Source organism: Pipistrellus hanaki (genome assembly GCF_964339955.1).
Source record: "Pipistrellus hanaki genome assembly, chromosome: 10".
Classification (NCBI taxonomy): domain Eukaryota; kingdom Metazoa; phylum Chordata; class Mammalia; order Chiroptera; family Vespertilionidae; genus Pipistrellus; species Pipistrellus hanaki.
Window position 1 is genome coordinate 36,982,555 of NC_140512.1, and position 15,421 is coordinate 36,997,975.

Consider the following 15,421-nt stretch of genomic DNA (forward strand, 5'->3'; position numbering starts at 1 on the left):
TCTTCCAGAAGTTCCAAATGAACAGAATGAGTCAGTTGTTCTTTAAATAATCTACATTATCATAAGTAATTAAATGCATAATTTAAAAGAAAATAGGGGTCTTGCAAACATATATTTATGAATATTTAAAGTCTATAAATAGACCCTTTTTGTTTTTTCTTTATTCAAATATTTAATATGTAGGAATTGAATTTTTTAATCTGAGCTTCAAAATAAAAATATTTTTAAAAATTCCAATAAGTTTTACTTTGTTTCAATATCCAAGGAAAGGCAATTATTCACTAAAAAGAATAAGAAAATTAAAAGCAGTCTAACTTCAGAAATTACTTCTGAACCACAGTTTAATTTTTTTTAATGGTTTTAAAATATTCTCAAGCTGTCAATGGAAAAAAAGTGGCTTGACATTGAACACATACCAAGTCAGTAGCATAGCTATTTTATAATGTCTGATTGGTCATTGAAAAAAATAGTTTAAAATTCAATCCATGTGATGGAAATGCCACTTAGAAAAAGACCATTCATAATGCAGTGCTGCGGGAAAACTGTGGTTAAAACAGCTCCCATTTCATTCAGCAGTAGCATTCTTAAAGAATTACAAATGGAATGGGTCCTAGAATGTTACATGTTGAGTATTATTAATATAAACTTACCATAAAAATCCGCCATTAGTAAAAAGAAAAAATGTCATTTTTTCATCCTCTGCATTTAAAATATTTCATATGTTTAAAAAAGGATTCTCAAATCAATTTGTGGGAATCCTTTGGGAATGTCCATTCATAATGCCGCTAAAATGTTCACACATTAATTTAAGTGAAATATATTGAATACCAACTTCTAGTTATATTAGTCATTGTTTTTAAATTCTATTTGGGAAGTTTATGGGTGAACATAAGTGATTACAGTTTGCAAAATTACAGGTTACCAGAAATAAAGTTTATTGCTTCAAAGGGCTTATATGTCAAATAACCCTCTCCCTGCTCTGAAAAAAAAAACAAAAAAACAAAAAACAAAACAAAACAACAAAAAAACACAAATGGTGAAATATTAAAATTCACTTCCTGTGATGAAAAACTGTTATAAAAAAGCTAATGGGATATAGAAAACAGATTTGTTTCATATATCTTAGCATTAGTCAGATTTGAGGTCTGCAAACTTTGAAATTGGTGCTAATTTTAGCTAGATGTCAATTGCCAAGTTGTGAGATGAGAAATCCAAACTCATTTATTTACTTTTATGCCCATATTCATATTAACTTTTTGGGCCTTTTCATTGTTGATTAGTAGATTCCAAAATAAAAACGGCAGGGATAAGGAAAGAAAGCATTACCAATAAAACAGAATTTGTCCTATGAAAAAATGATTTTAGTAACAGGTTAAAATTAGTAGCTAAAATGAAAATTTCAGATAATATGTGGTTTTCCAAGATCTTTTTTATGCCTTTTTGCATTATTGTCCCAAATCAAGGCTTAGTTCTACCATGTAATTGTTTGAAATTCATTCCTTTCTCATTTATAGAATAAAATGAAGCATTATAATCTACTTCAATAATTGCATTATGATTAATACAAATTGTGAAGTATTGAGCAAGTTTCAGGGACTTAATAGTTATGAGGTGATAGGTATAAAGTACATTCAGATGGATATTGCCTGATATTGTGATACATTAAATGTGTTTTGTTTTTTTTTCATCAAAAGGCAAATAATACCTTTTACACTGTGAACTGTTAGGGTATAAAGTCAAAATTTGTAGTATGTGTATGTATATGTGTGCCTGTATGCATACAAATACTGTTTTTTTCCATGTACATAATGAGAAAGTAAATAATTTTTCCAGAACTTTAAGAACTGCATATTTACATCTCTTCCTAAATCAACACAACAAGATGTTGTTAAAAATAATTAAATACACCCAGAAATAAGAACAGAAAACATTCACAAAAAAGGTATACATATGGACAAGAAACTTAAGTATGTGTGTAGAGAAGTTAAATCGATTAAAGTTTTTCTGGATGTAACTCCATGCACACATTATTTCAATAGCTTATCCTGTGGGGAACTTAAAAGAACATATTTTGTTTTTTCTATTTTAGGTAGATTATTTATATTATTAACATAAGTAGATTTCCCCTTTCTCTTTACTCTCAACTCCTGATCCATTTTCCAATCCCCCACGGATTCTATGTCAGCATGCTCTGTTTTTGACTAGACAAATAGTATATAGATTTATTCCTATAGAAACCATCTCTGGTAAAATCGTAGAGTATCTGCTTGAATAATAACCAAAAGTTAACTGCATGCTTTCCACTGGCCAGAAATAACTCACAGCAAAACAGCAAATGAATCCACAAACCAGTCAATGGAATATTATAACCCTCTTAGGGGAGCCATTGTACTATGGGAGAAATTTGAGGCAGTGAACCAGCCTTTATTTTACACCCGCCCCCCCACCCCCCACACACACACACTCTACTGTGTATGGTATAAACTATGGTAAGAAAATGTCAAACTATTGAGCTGAAAAAAATTTCTACTTGAAGTTATATAATGTTATGTTAATATTCATTTCATTTACATTGTATCATGATAATTTATTTAAAATTATGTTATTTATTTTTGTAACATTGACAATAAATGGATTACAATAATTCTAAAAAAAAGAATGGACTGCTGTTAACTTCTTAGATATAAACTGACATGGATTAGAAAATTGGTAATATGGGATATGTGTTCCTTAAACCACATACCAGAACTTATTTCAGGGGGAAAAAATCTCACACTTTTAGTGCTTGCAGGCATTCTGTATTTCTGAGATCATCTATATAAGCATTAATTTGACAAATCTCTTTTACTAGGTTACTTTGGAATTTGGTGGCAGGGATAGGGCGGAAAGTATGGAAAAGAGAAGATGAAAATAAAAATTTTTAGAAATAAAACTCAAATTTGTCAAATGGGAAAAAAATCATTAACTTTTCAAGTAAGAATGTTTGACTATTGTTATATCATGGTTCTGCCAATATGCAGATTCTTCACTTTACGCTGACTTTTTTGTATTATTTTTGGAATCTCAAACCTATTTGAAACTTTCTGTGGATATATTGGGAGAGTATCTAATGTGCCTGGGGGGGAGAGGGGGAAGGTAAATTTTTTTTAAAGGAAATCAGTGCACAGTTAAATGTGGAAACATTCTCAATTTGCATGAATACAATTTAAATGTGTCCCTTAAATCTAAATGTCACTAAGAATGAAAGGTCTCCAGTCCAGTTCAGAGATTTGGAAAAATCCTTTCCACTTCCATGATGATAATCCAGGGTATTTCCAGACCTCTGTTTCCTATTACACTTGACTGCCTTCTATCTTATCACCTACAATCTGATGTGTCCTGGGATATCTATATACGTAAACACAAACACACACAAGATTAACACAGTACGTACATTGTGTTCCTTTAGTCATTTTTCTTAGTTCAGCGAAACTGGTCAAATCTCTACAAGGGCAGATTTACTATGTCACGAATGACAGTGACAAAGGACAAGATGCAAGTGAGGAGAACACACCCTTGTCTCCCATCATGTCTAACCCATGTCCCCTGAGAATATGGATCTACCCATCATCCTTCGTTCAGAGCTGATGCTCAGGGAGATACGAGGGAGTGATGAGATTTGCTGCTGGTTAGAGTCACTGACTACACAGGACCCTCCACAGAAACCTGTGTGCTTTTATGTCTATATTCTTCATGCAGAAGACAAAAAAAAAAAAAAAAAGGATTAGAAGGAGATAAAAATGAAGCCTTGTTTACCTAGACTTTTTTTTCAGTTTGCTAAGAAGTATGAAGATTTTTTTAAAACTTCAGAGGGCTACTTTGTTCTCTATCAAGGACAGGAGAGCAGAAAAAAGAGCTATTGAGTTCACTCTGCTCATTAAAGGAGACAAAATAAAGTAGTCTGATGAGAATAGGCAGAGCCAGCATAGGGTTATACGTAGCCAGATTCATGGCCTCAGAGGAACACAAGAAAAACAGGAAGATTCTTGGACAGAGAAGTATGTTCCTACTGGAGCCTTCTTTCCAACCAGCATTTCCACTTCTCTGGTCCTCCCAGACCTCTGGTCCCAGATGTGGAGTCAGTACCGTAGAGCCCATGAAATGTCAAATAGTATGGTCTTCCTATTCCAGCATCAGAGCTGGGGTATGATTGTGGCGTCTAAGCATAGGCTTTTAACTAGATTTTCTTTACATTTAGTAATTCTTTTTGCAATCTAGTACAGAGTTATTCTTCATGCAAATACATAGCCTAAATAGAATATTGTGGCTCAGGTGCATATACAGCCACCACTGACAGCACTGGTTTTATTCATTTCCTCCACAAAGATTTATTAAGCACTATACGGATGTTTCTAATTTGTAAGCAAAGAAGGATAAAAGAATCATAAGTTTCTTAAATTGGCAACTATCTGAATATGGGTGGGATTAAAGTGTGTATGTTGAAGTTACTCCTTTTCTAGCTTAAAGGCTTAATGTTCTCTTCCAGAAGACAGCAAAGAATGAATTTCAATTAGTTTAATCACCAATATTGATTTACCATAACTTCTCCAATTATTGTGCAGTAAAGTTTTTTAACTTTTAAAACATAGATACCTTATATCCTAATTATTAAGACAAATGATAGATTTCTGACTATCTTTTTGTATCTCTAGATAGATAGATAGATAGATAATCTCAATATAAAATCCAAGACATATATTAGATATTAGACAAATATATTAGAATAGTGGCCTGGTGCATGAAATTCATGCATGGGGGGGGGAGGGGGTGTCCTTTAGCCCAGCCTGCACCCTCTCCAATCTGGGACCCCTCAGGGGATGTCTGACTGCCGGTTTAGGCCCGATCCCAGGGATTGGGCCTAAACCGGCAGTATCCCAGGGATTGGGCCTAAACCGGCAGTCAGACAGCCCTCTCACAATCTGGGATTGCCGGCTCCTAACCACTCACCTGCCTGTCTGATCGCCCCTAACCACTCTGCCTGCTGACCTGCTAACAACCAACTGCCCCCCCCATCCCCCAATGGCCTTCTCGTCCCCAACTACTCCACTTGCTGGCCTGCTCACCCCCAGCTGCCCCCTTGCTGGCCTGCTCACCACCACTGCCCCCTCCTGCCATCCTGCAAACTCCCAACTGCTCCCACCTGCCATCCTGAAAATCCCCAACTGCCCTCCTGCCAGCCTGCTTGCCCCCAATTCCCCTCCCCTCCTGGTCTAATAACCCATAACTGCCTCTGCCTTGGCCCCGCCAACATGGCTTTGTCTATTAGGATGTCTAAAAGGTCTCCTGGTCTAATTAGCATATTACCCTTTTATTAGTATAGAAGATATTAGACTATATATTTATATCTGTATTCTTTAGTCTAAAGATAGAAAAATGTCTATAGAGAAATCTATCTATCTCTACAGAGAGAGACAAAGAACCTTTCATTATTCTTAAAAATTAGGAGATATATATATATATATATTTTTTTTTAATTGATTTTTTTTACAGAGAGGAAGGGAGAGAGATAGAGAGCTAGAAACGTCGATGAGAGAGAAACATCGACCAGCTGCCTCTTGCACACCCCCTACCGGGGATGTGCCCAGAACCACCGTACATGCCCTTGACCGGAATCGAACCTGGGACCTTTCAGTCCGCAGACCAATGCTCTACCGCTGAGCCAAACCGGTTTCGGCAGGATATATATTTTTAGTAATAAAGATTTGTGAGATACATGTGAGAAGTATATGTGTGTGTACACACTATATCAAAATTATAGAAAAATTGAATATAAAATGGGAGAGTACTATATATTTCTGCCATAAAAATAATAAATAGAAAATATGGTATAAAATATATTATATTTATTCCCATGCAAATATAAAAAAATATTTTAAATTCATAAGATGCCTTCCTAATTTGAAGAAAGCAAGCCTTTATTTGCAAAAGATAGTACATTGAAAATATTTATTTCTGAGTCCAGTTCAGGTGCAGAGAAATGATAAGACACAGTTTATTTTTAACCATATACATTAAACTTTTATATCTATAGCTACTACATGAAGTTAAATATCTGTATTATTAAAATAATATATGTAACTCAATGTTATTAAAAATTAATATTTAATTTTTTCAATATAGAGTCACAAAAATTGATACTCGGAAGAAATGAATACACTAAATTAAAATATTTAGTAGAGTTGAAGAAATACAAGTGGGCAATTTAAAGCACTAAGCTAAATTTCTGACTTTTTGTCACATCAAATCAATTGTTTTGATTTTAAATTTGAAATATTTGAATATACAATATTTTGGTATAAAAGAGTTTTGTTCAAAGAAGTTTTGGCATTCCTTATAACACCTTAAAAATGTAACACTTATAGTATTTGTGATGTTGTGTTCGATACACTGAACCACAAATAAAGATTTTTTAAAACTAATTAGATAAAAATAAAATTCCTTTGTTACTGTTGTTGTCGTTAATCCTCACCCAAGGATATTTTTTCCATTAATTTTTAGAGAGAGTGGAATGGAGGGAGGAAGGGAAGGGGGAATTGAGAGAGAGAGAGAGAGAGAGAGAGAGAGAGAGAGAAGTGGGGAGGGAGGGAGAGAGAGAGATATGGCCTTGAGAGAGACACATTGGTGGCCTCCTGCACCCGACTGATTGCCTCCTGCACAGGGCCACATTTTGAACCTGCAAACCAGATAATTGCCCTTGAGTGGGAATTCAACTTGTGATCCTTTGGTGGAGGCCTGATGCTCTAACCACTGAGACATATCTGCCAAGACAAAAGGCTTTTCTTTTTCACAAACTATACTTTCAAAATTATCATAAAAGTTGGAGGCATTTAACATATGACTTGCAAAGTAATAGTCTGGTTATAAGTTGATCTTAATTATGTTCTTATATTGCTAGGTTCTTTTCTTGAAAATAATCGCTACTTTGAGAACCAGTTTATAAACAACTGCATTTTCCTAATTTATTTATTCAGAGACATATTTCTAGTTTGCGTTTCCATTAGTGGACTATCTATTGTTTTAAATAGTGTTTCTTTTAAAAAGACAAAATATATTACTCACAGCCAATCTTAGAATTTACAATAATAAAGTGCTTATTATTGGTGGAGAAAAACTCATTCAGGCTTGTGGTCTGGGGGCTGATGTAGCTGAGACATTCTCAGCATTCTTGATTTATGACTGCCATTGCCATGATGACAAATTTTCAAATAATTGTGAAACAATTTAGACCTCTGGTATTCTAGAATTCCAAGTATATATGCTAAATACATTTGTAAATATACATTGATATTCAATTAATACATAAATGTACATATAGATAAAATTTTTCTAAATAAACACTATTGTAACAATAAAAAGAAAAAAGTAAAAAACCTAATGGGTGACCAAAAGCTACTGACTTTATTTAAAAACCAAATAAAAAGATCTGTAAACACAGAAGCATACACTGTGTCTCATTCTTTCCCACACTTACATCCTGATGTCATAAGGATATATATTTGAGTTCCAAAATTCTTGCCTCCCTAAGGGAATTTTAACTTCCATATGATTCTCAACAGTGAATATGAACTACCATTTCACACTGCATAGCATTTCTTTCAACATGGCAGATGCTAATAATGGCATTTAACCGAATCACACTTCGACATGATAAAATGCATTTTAGGTGAGTTGAAAATGAAGTAATATAAAAGTATATTCAAAATGACACAGAATGACAAAGAAAATATTCCAATGACATATTGAATTGCCATATTTTCTATTTTTACATTTTTGACAAGGAATAAATACTCAGAGATCTCCCAGAGTTGAATTTTAAAATTTAAAAAGCCAAGACATTAAACTCTTCTTTTTTAATATAAAAATGATTGAAATGTTATAGATTTTAGTGTCTCAAATTTAGAATGCTTCTTGAGTAAATTACTATACATGGCCATATTGTATATAATGTGATCTTGATAGAGAAAAGAGAAAATACAAATATTATTTTGAAGAATATTTCTTCTCTGCTTTTAGTATGAAGCAATAGTCTGAAACAACACATTTTAGATGGGCTTTAAATTTTTCAGCTATAATTATTAGTAAATGGACATCCTTAGGTGATAGATGAGCCCTATTAATTTTGAAATCCTTTAAGCAAACACATTTTGACAATTATTTTTATGTGCATTATTTCAAAATCTATATACTAAATGTAGAAAATAAACCAACATGGTATAATTCCTTCAGATAATTACATTTTAATTTCAAATATCAGACATAGAAACAAACTTCTAAGAAGTGTTTTATTATTGTTGTTATTGTTGTTAGGGAATGGCCCATAATATGTACATGTGGAAAACCCCTATTTTTCCAGTGGTCAGATGTTTTGAACTTGTGTTGACTGAACCATATAAATGGTTGACTCTCACCACTAAGGAAATTAAACCTGAAAGATATATTTCCTTGTTTTGTTTCTTTTTTTTTATTCTCTCTGAACTATTTGCTTTTCCTACAAACTTCAAAATCCCTTCTGTTATATTTTAAAACTATTCATTAACCTCTTGAAGATGTAAACAAGATAGTCTTAACGAGTTTTGCGACTGAGCGGTGATAGAAAAAAAAAAAGTTGCACCACATAATTTATTATTAATTTTTTAGCCCTGCACAATTTTAAAGGTTTAGAAGTTCTGGAATGCAAAAATTGCACTGGATCTGGATACAGTCACAGCTACAGACAAGAAAGGCGGTTTTCCCTAAAGAGCCTCTCTTTCCCACACCTGTAGATCATCACTGGGACCTGCAAGTGGTGGTGGTGGGGAAATAAAAATAAAAATAAGGAGAAACTGGAAAATAAGCCTAAGTGTTGGAGAAGTAGAAATTGGTCTGGTACACTAGATTTAGATATCATAATTTCTGGATCAATAGCTCACCAAAAGTATGTCACAAATACAATGCCATTTCTGAGAATTACTTGTAAAATCAATTCTCAGTATGTTTAATACCTAAGAATATCTCCCAAGCAGATTCTGCAAATATGAGATTGGCTTTGAAATTCTGAAAAAGAGGGGAAGAATGTTTTCCATTTGAGACAAGGAATCACAGCCTGTCAGTGCTACCTACCAATTGCAGTTCAAACTGCAATGGAAAAAGCCTCTTGATTCTAAATAATCAAAATAACTTCTTTAAACATGTAATATACAGTTGTATCTAATAAGAAACATTTTATTTTGAACTCATCATTGTATACTTTTTCTATGGCCTCATGATAATTGATGTGGATGGTTTCCAGTTAGCCAAAAGTATGTAGTCACACAGTCCATGATTCTCTAAATATAGATTTGTGTGTCACACAATAATACAACTTCCTAAACAAATTACTATTTCAAAATTCTTTTCATCAAGTCCAACATTTTCTCCAGCACAATACAATGGCCATAGTTTGCCATGTCATGATTTTCTCTATCACTGGCCACCTTATGATACCTGAGGTCAAGAAAAATCCCCTTATCCTGGTACAGATCTGAACTTGTCATTTAAAGGCCTAGGAGGTTAGTCTTTCTCTTCTGGTACTTGAAAATAACTGAAATAAACATTACTAAGTAGTTAAAGAATTATCATGAGATGTTTTTATATAGTAATTAGGTTTAGAGCCTGTGGAATGGGAAGCATATTATTCAAAATTTTACTATGGATCCCTCTTTAGTTAAAAGACATTAAATTCTCTCATGGGCATGTGGTATAAGCTTTTATTTCCAAAACTAACAGTCAATTGGCTCCATTCTCATTTCCTTCCCTCATCTTCTTCCTATTCTACTTCCTCCTTCTCCTCTTCTGATAGAAGCAAGATATTATTTGAGTTTTTTCTTTTAAATATATGTTTTATTTATTTCAGAGAGGGAGAGAAGAGAGAGAGAGAAACATCAATAAAGAGAGAGAACCATTGATCAATCAGCTGCCTCCCACCTGCCTCAATGTGTTGAGTCTGCAACCCAGGCATGCACCCTGACCAGGAATCAAACCATGTACTCCTGATTCATAGGTTGATGCTCAATCACCAAGCCATGCTAGCTGGGCAAAATAATTTGAACTCTTTAAAATAAATGTCCCTTGGGAGTTCAATGTGTCTCTCCTCTCACTACACAATTAGAAAAGCATTTATAAATATTCCAGCAGAAATTTAGAGAATCTCCTAATTTCACCCTTAAAATATAACAAAAGTTATATATGTACTAGAGGCCCAATGTATGAAGCTTTGTGCAAGAATGGGCTTTCCTTTTCCTGGCTCCTGGCAGCACCTTTGGTCTGGCCAGAGCTGCCTTTCTGCTCCAACCTGAGCTGCCTTTCTGCCTTCCCACACTGCCCAGAGGCCTGCACCCAAGGTACATGCCCTTGACTGGAATCGAACTTGGAACTTTTCAATCCGCAGGCCAACGCTCTATCCACTGAGCCAAACCAGTTTTGGCAGATAAGTTTAATTCTGTTGTTTTAATATTTTCTAATATTTAAAACTTTTGTTTCATTAAATCTTTCCTTCATTTTCCCTTAGGTTTTATTTAAAAATATTTGAATTAAAGATTTAATGCCTTTATTTTTATCCACTATACCTAGTTGTCTAGCAATTCCATTCTCATCTTTTATAAACAAATCTAATTTTAGGTGGATATTTTGTTATTCAGCTACATGACTACATATTTTTTCCTAGATTTGAACTTTGAAGTAGAAATATAGAAGCATTAGTTTAATTACCTGAAACAACTAATTTTTATAGCTTTATTCTCATAAAATATTATAACATTAACTATACTTTGCTAATGCTATGGGCAAATAATGAGTTTAGATTTAGTAGTTTGGAAATGGTAATATTTAACAATATACTAATCTTTATATAAAACTTCTTTGCAATATTGTCTTTAAACATTTTCTCTTAAATACTTTATTTTATTAAAATACTATTCTATAATGAATATTACTTTGTAAAATATATGAAAGCACAAAGAAAAATGCAAACAATTGGTTATATAGCTACTTAAGTATAATATATGTTAACAATTGTGACAAAATAATTTGTATCACAGATTTGGTCTATTACAAATTGTTTTATGATTTGAATATTTTTACATAATACTATGTCATTATTGACTCTCCTTGCCTTTAAATTGTGGCCTCCACCACTAACTTACTGAATTATGATTGCAATTATTTGATTATATTAGAACTTACTTATTTCATATAACTATCCTATTTGGGAACATTAGCATTGGAATCTAAGTCAATAAATATTTATTGACTGAAACCTGTAGCAAAGACTAGGTTGTGTGTTTTGACTTCATAAATATACGTCATGGTGCTTTTCCTTAGAGAATGCATAATGTATATGTCATAAGTATAGAATATAGAAAAAATGTGGGAGAAATGAGCTCTGCTTGAAGAATTTTTTTAAAGGTAAATATTTAGGTTGGATATTTAACATGAGCAGGAACTTAATCTACAACCAATATGGAGACTTACATTCTAGAAGTCACAAAAATACTGTAAAGAAGTAAAAAACAAAATCAAACAAACAAAAAATAACTTTGGGTTTGGACAACATAACGTGATGCTTAAATAGTAAATCCGGGGCAAATTATGAAGGTCATTTATGATGTGCCAATGATTTTGAGGACAATATTGGTAGTATAAGGTTATTTAAAACTTTTTAAATTATTGTCTAGCAAATCATGCATTTAGAAAACAAGTAACTACATAGAAAGTGCGTTTAGGTAAAGTAATATGACAGTGGGTGTATCAAAACACTAGGCAAGAGGTAATGAGGGCATATAGCAGTGGCATAGGGGGTACAGAAGAGAGGATGGGTTCAAAGATGTTTAGGAGGTGGTCTCTATCAGATATAATAAATAAGTGATAGATATGAAAATTAAAGATAGATGAGAGAGAGAACAAAGAAATTCTGCTTGAATGACTAGATTCCTGTTAGTGCAATTAGCAGCAATGGAGAAAGCACCAGAAGGAGCAATCCTGGGAAAGATGGTGAATTTATCTAATAAATACTTGAGAATAGAGCACAGGCATTATGTTGGGTTGTGGGCATGTGATACTCATGGAGCTCCTCACGAAGGAGCAAAATAAATACTGTAAAAAAAAAAAATGTAATTCAGTGTGGTAAGGGTTTACAGCAGTGATTACTCAACCAGAAGTGTCCTTAAGTAATATTTATGAATTCTGTTTTGTTAGGCTAGGGAAGAGTTCTCAGAGATCTTAGGGATTCCAGGAACTGCACAGGAGGGCCTGCTCTGCAGGGGCATTGTATGCAGCAGGAAGATGCATGCAGGAACTGGGTCTGCTGTGGCCAAACCACTGGATGTCCTAGGGGACTGGGTGGAGATGAAGCTGCTAAATAGAAGAGCAAGCCTTTGTGTTGAGTTTGGGAATGCTCAGAAGACACATCTATCTCTAGATCTGGGCTAGAAACAGTTATGCAATTGATTGATCTCTTCCCAATGTCAGTTTTCCAGATTTAGAAGAAAAAAAATATATATGACTAGTGTCCTTATCAGGATCCTGGCCAGCACCACGTATCTGTTGGTGAAATGTATAAATAGTCACAAGACATGAGATAAATAAAGGATATTTTGTTAAACAACAACAAATTCAGGTGTTGTTTTCTGCCAATGAACTTTGTAGAAAATAAAAAGAGCTTTATGGATTTTTGGATAACAGATAAATGATTGTAGATCTGTATATTCTCTTGGGTAGGATAATACACTTTTGATGATGCTTGTACTAGAAAAAGTAGTTGAAACTGTCCAGATAGAAAAAATGAATTATAGAAGTAAAAAGTGTTAGTGGACCAAAACTAAGAAAAATTACCATGTAAAGGAAATTTATTCATTGAAGGAAATCCAGAGGGATAAGCCTGAGTTATTAGAATGGGACATTTCATAAGAAAATGTCAACCAGATCAAGTATGATAGCCTGAGCCAACAAACAGCCACGTGAACCAGAAAGTAGAAGACATGTATGTATAAATGCTATGATGAAAGGCAAACGGGATGCTGTGGTGAAAGCGCCCAGGAGGCTGCTATGCAAACGGTGGTCAGGGAGGCCTCTGAAGCGTTGCCCTTCATGCTGAAGACAGAACATCACCAAGGAGCACACATGAGGTTTAACAGTCTGTTCATGTTTTTATGTCTCTTGGACTGTTGAACTTCAGAGGGAAGGTAGGGGAGGGTGGGTGAGAAGAGATCAACCATGAACTTGAATGCACATATGCATAACTCTAGGACACAGTCAATGGGGTGGCGATGGGATCGGGGGAAGGAGACAGGAGTTGACTGGAAGAGGTTAATGGGGTGGAGGGGAAAAAGAAGACCTATGTAATACTTTCAACAATAAAGATTTTTAAAAAGGAGTGCACATGAGAGAAGCATGGCCTAGGTGGGATCCTGAACATGTTTATGCCTTTAACTAAACCTCTGTGGAATTCTGTAGAAGCTATGGATTGCCTCTCAGAAAAATATTTGCAAATACATAACAAAATACATAGGACTATAAAGGAAATAAATTATATAGGTTTCTCAATAAATGTATATACAGTTTGTAGATTATATTACATTTTTAAAATGAAATGTATTTTAGTAAGCACTACCTTTATAATTATTCAAAGTGTGTACACATTTTTGTATGTAAATATTATTTTAAATGTGTAATAAAACTCATTTATTTTTGATGTTGTAATATATTCACTTTTAATTAAATTATTAAAAATCAAAAGCTAGCAGTAAGGTCTAGTAACTCACAATATCAAAATAATGATGAATAAAAACAATCATTCAAGATATATTAATAACTATATGAAAATATCTATGATTTCTATCAATGACAAAGTAGCAGGTATTGCTAATAAAACTGTGGGACATAATTGAGGAAAACACTAAATGAAGAGGTAAACTTTTTCCTATTGAAGATATATCAGTTACTTTCCATAGAGTTTGTCTTCATATGTGATGGACACAATTATTAAAATATATCATGTAATATTCTCCAAATGACATCTTAAAAAACAGTTGTTGCTACAAGTTTCTAAGTAACCATAAGATAAAATGATCAACCTTTATTTCAGATCCATGTCAAAAATGAAATGAGGTTATTGTGCAGAGTACCATAAAAAGGTGTTTTTTTCCAAGTCACAAGTAAAAATTCCTATTTTATACACTAGTTTGTGTTCCTCCTAGGGAAGTCTCTGCTTTAAAAAAAAATAAGTTGTAATTGACATACATTATATTAGATTCAGGTATATAACATAATGATTCAATATTTGTATATCTGAAGGCAATATGAAATGATCACAATAAGTCATCAACATTGTCATGATACATAGTTAAATATTGTTTTTCTTTTGATGAGAACTTTTAAGATTTACTCTTATAGTGACTTTCAAATATACAGTAAACACCCTTAACCATAGTCACCAGGCTGTACTCTCCATCCCCATGACTTATTTATTTTATAACTGGGAGTTTGTACCTTTTGACCCCCTTCCCTCATTTCGCCAATACCCTTCTTCCACTTCTGCAACAACCAATCTATTCTCTGCATCTATGGCAAATTCTCTGCTTTGTTGGTCTTAACAAGCAGTACCTATTCACCTGTGATGAATATTTATCTGACGGTATTATTTCTTTTTAAAAAAATATATATTTAATTGATTTTTTACAGAGAGGAAGAGAGAGGGATAGAGAGTTAGAAACATCGATGAGAGAGAATCATCAATCAGCTGCCTCTTGCACACCCCTACTGGGGATGTGCCTGCAACCAAGTTACATTCCCTTGACCAGAATTGAACCTGGAACCCTTCAGTCTGCAGGCCAAAGCTCTATCCACTGAGCCAAACCAGTTTTGGTGACGATATTATTTCTTAAGTATATCAATCTGAGCACATCCTCACCACCAGGGAAATTTAATAGGCCAGTCTACACCGCCCCTATACAGTCCCTAGAATGTATTCCAGGCTTTGAGGTTTTTGTTTTCTATTCTTAACTGGTACTCAAGGCTGCTGAAACAAAGCATCAACAAAGGTGCCTGTCTCCTTTGAAGTTATTTTCTGCGGAAATCACAGCCACTGACCAAATGATTTGGAAAGATTAAATTGTGCTTATTTTATGGCATTCTAAAACAGCAGGGTTAAACACTGGGCCAGCTGCCAGCCGCTCAGCACCCACACTTTCATGTTTGGCTGCCAGATACATCCACACGAATTATTCTGGAGCAGAAATGTGCAATGGCGCCATTCTGGAGAGCAGAAATACGTTTTTGAGTTTTAGTGCTTTGAGAAATGACTAATTCAAATATTATCCACTTTTACATGGACACAAAATACTTTTTTAGATTAGCATGGATTTTGGTG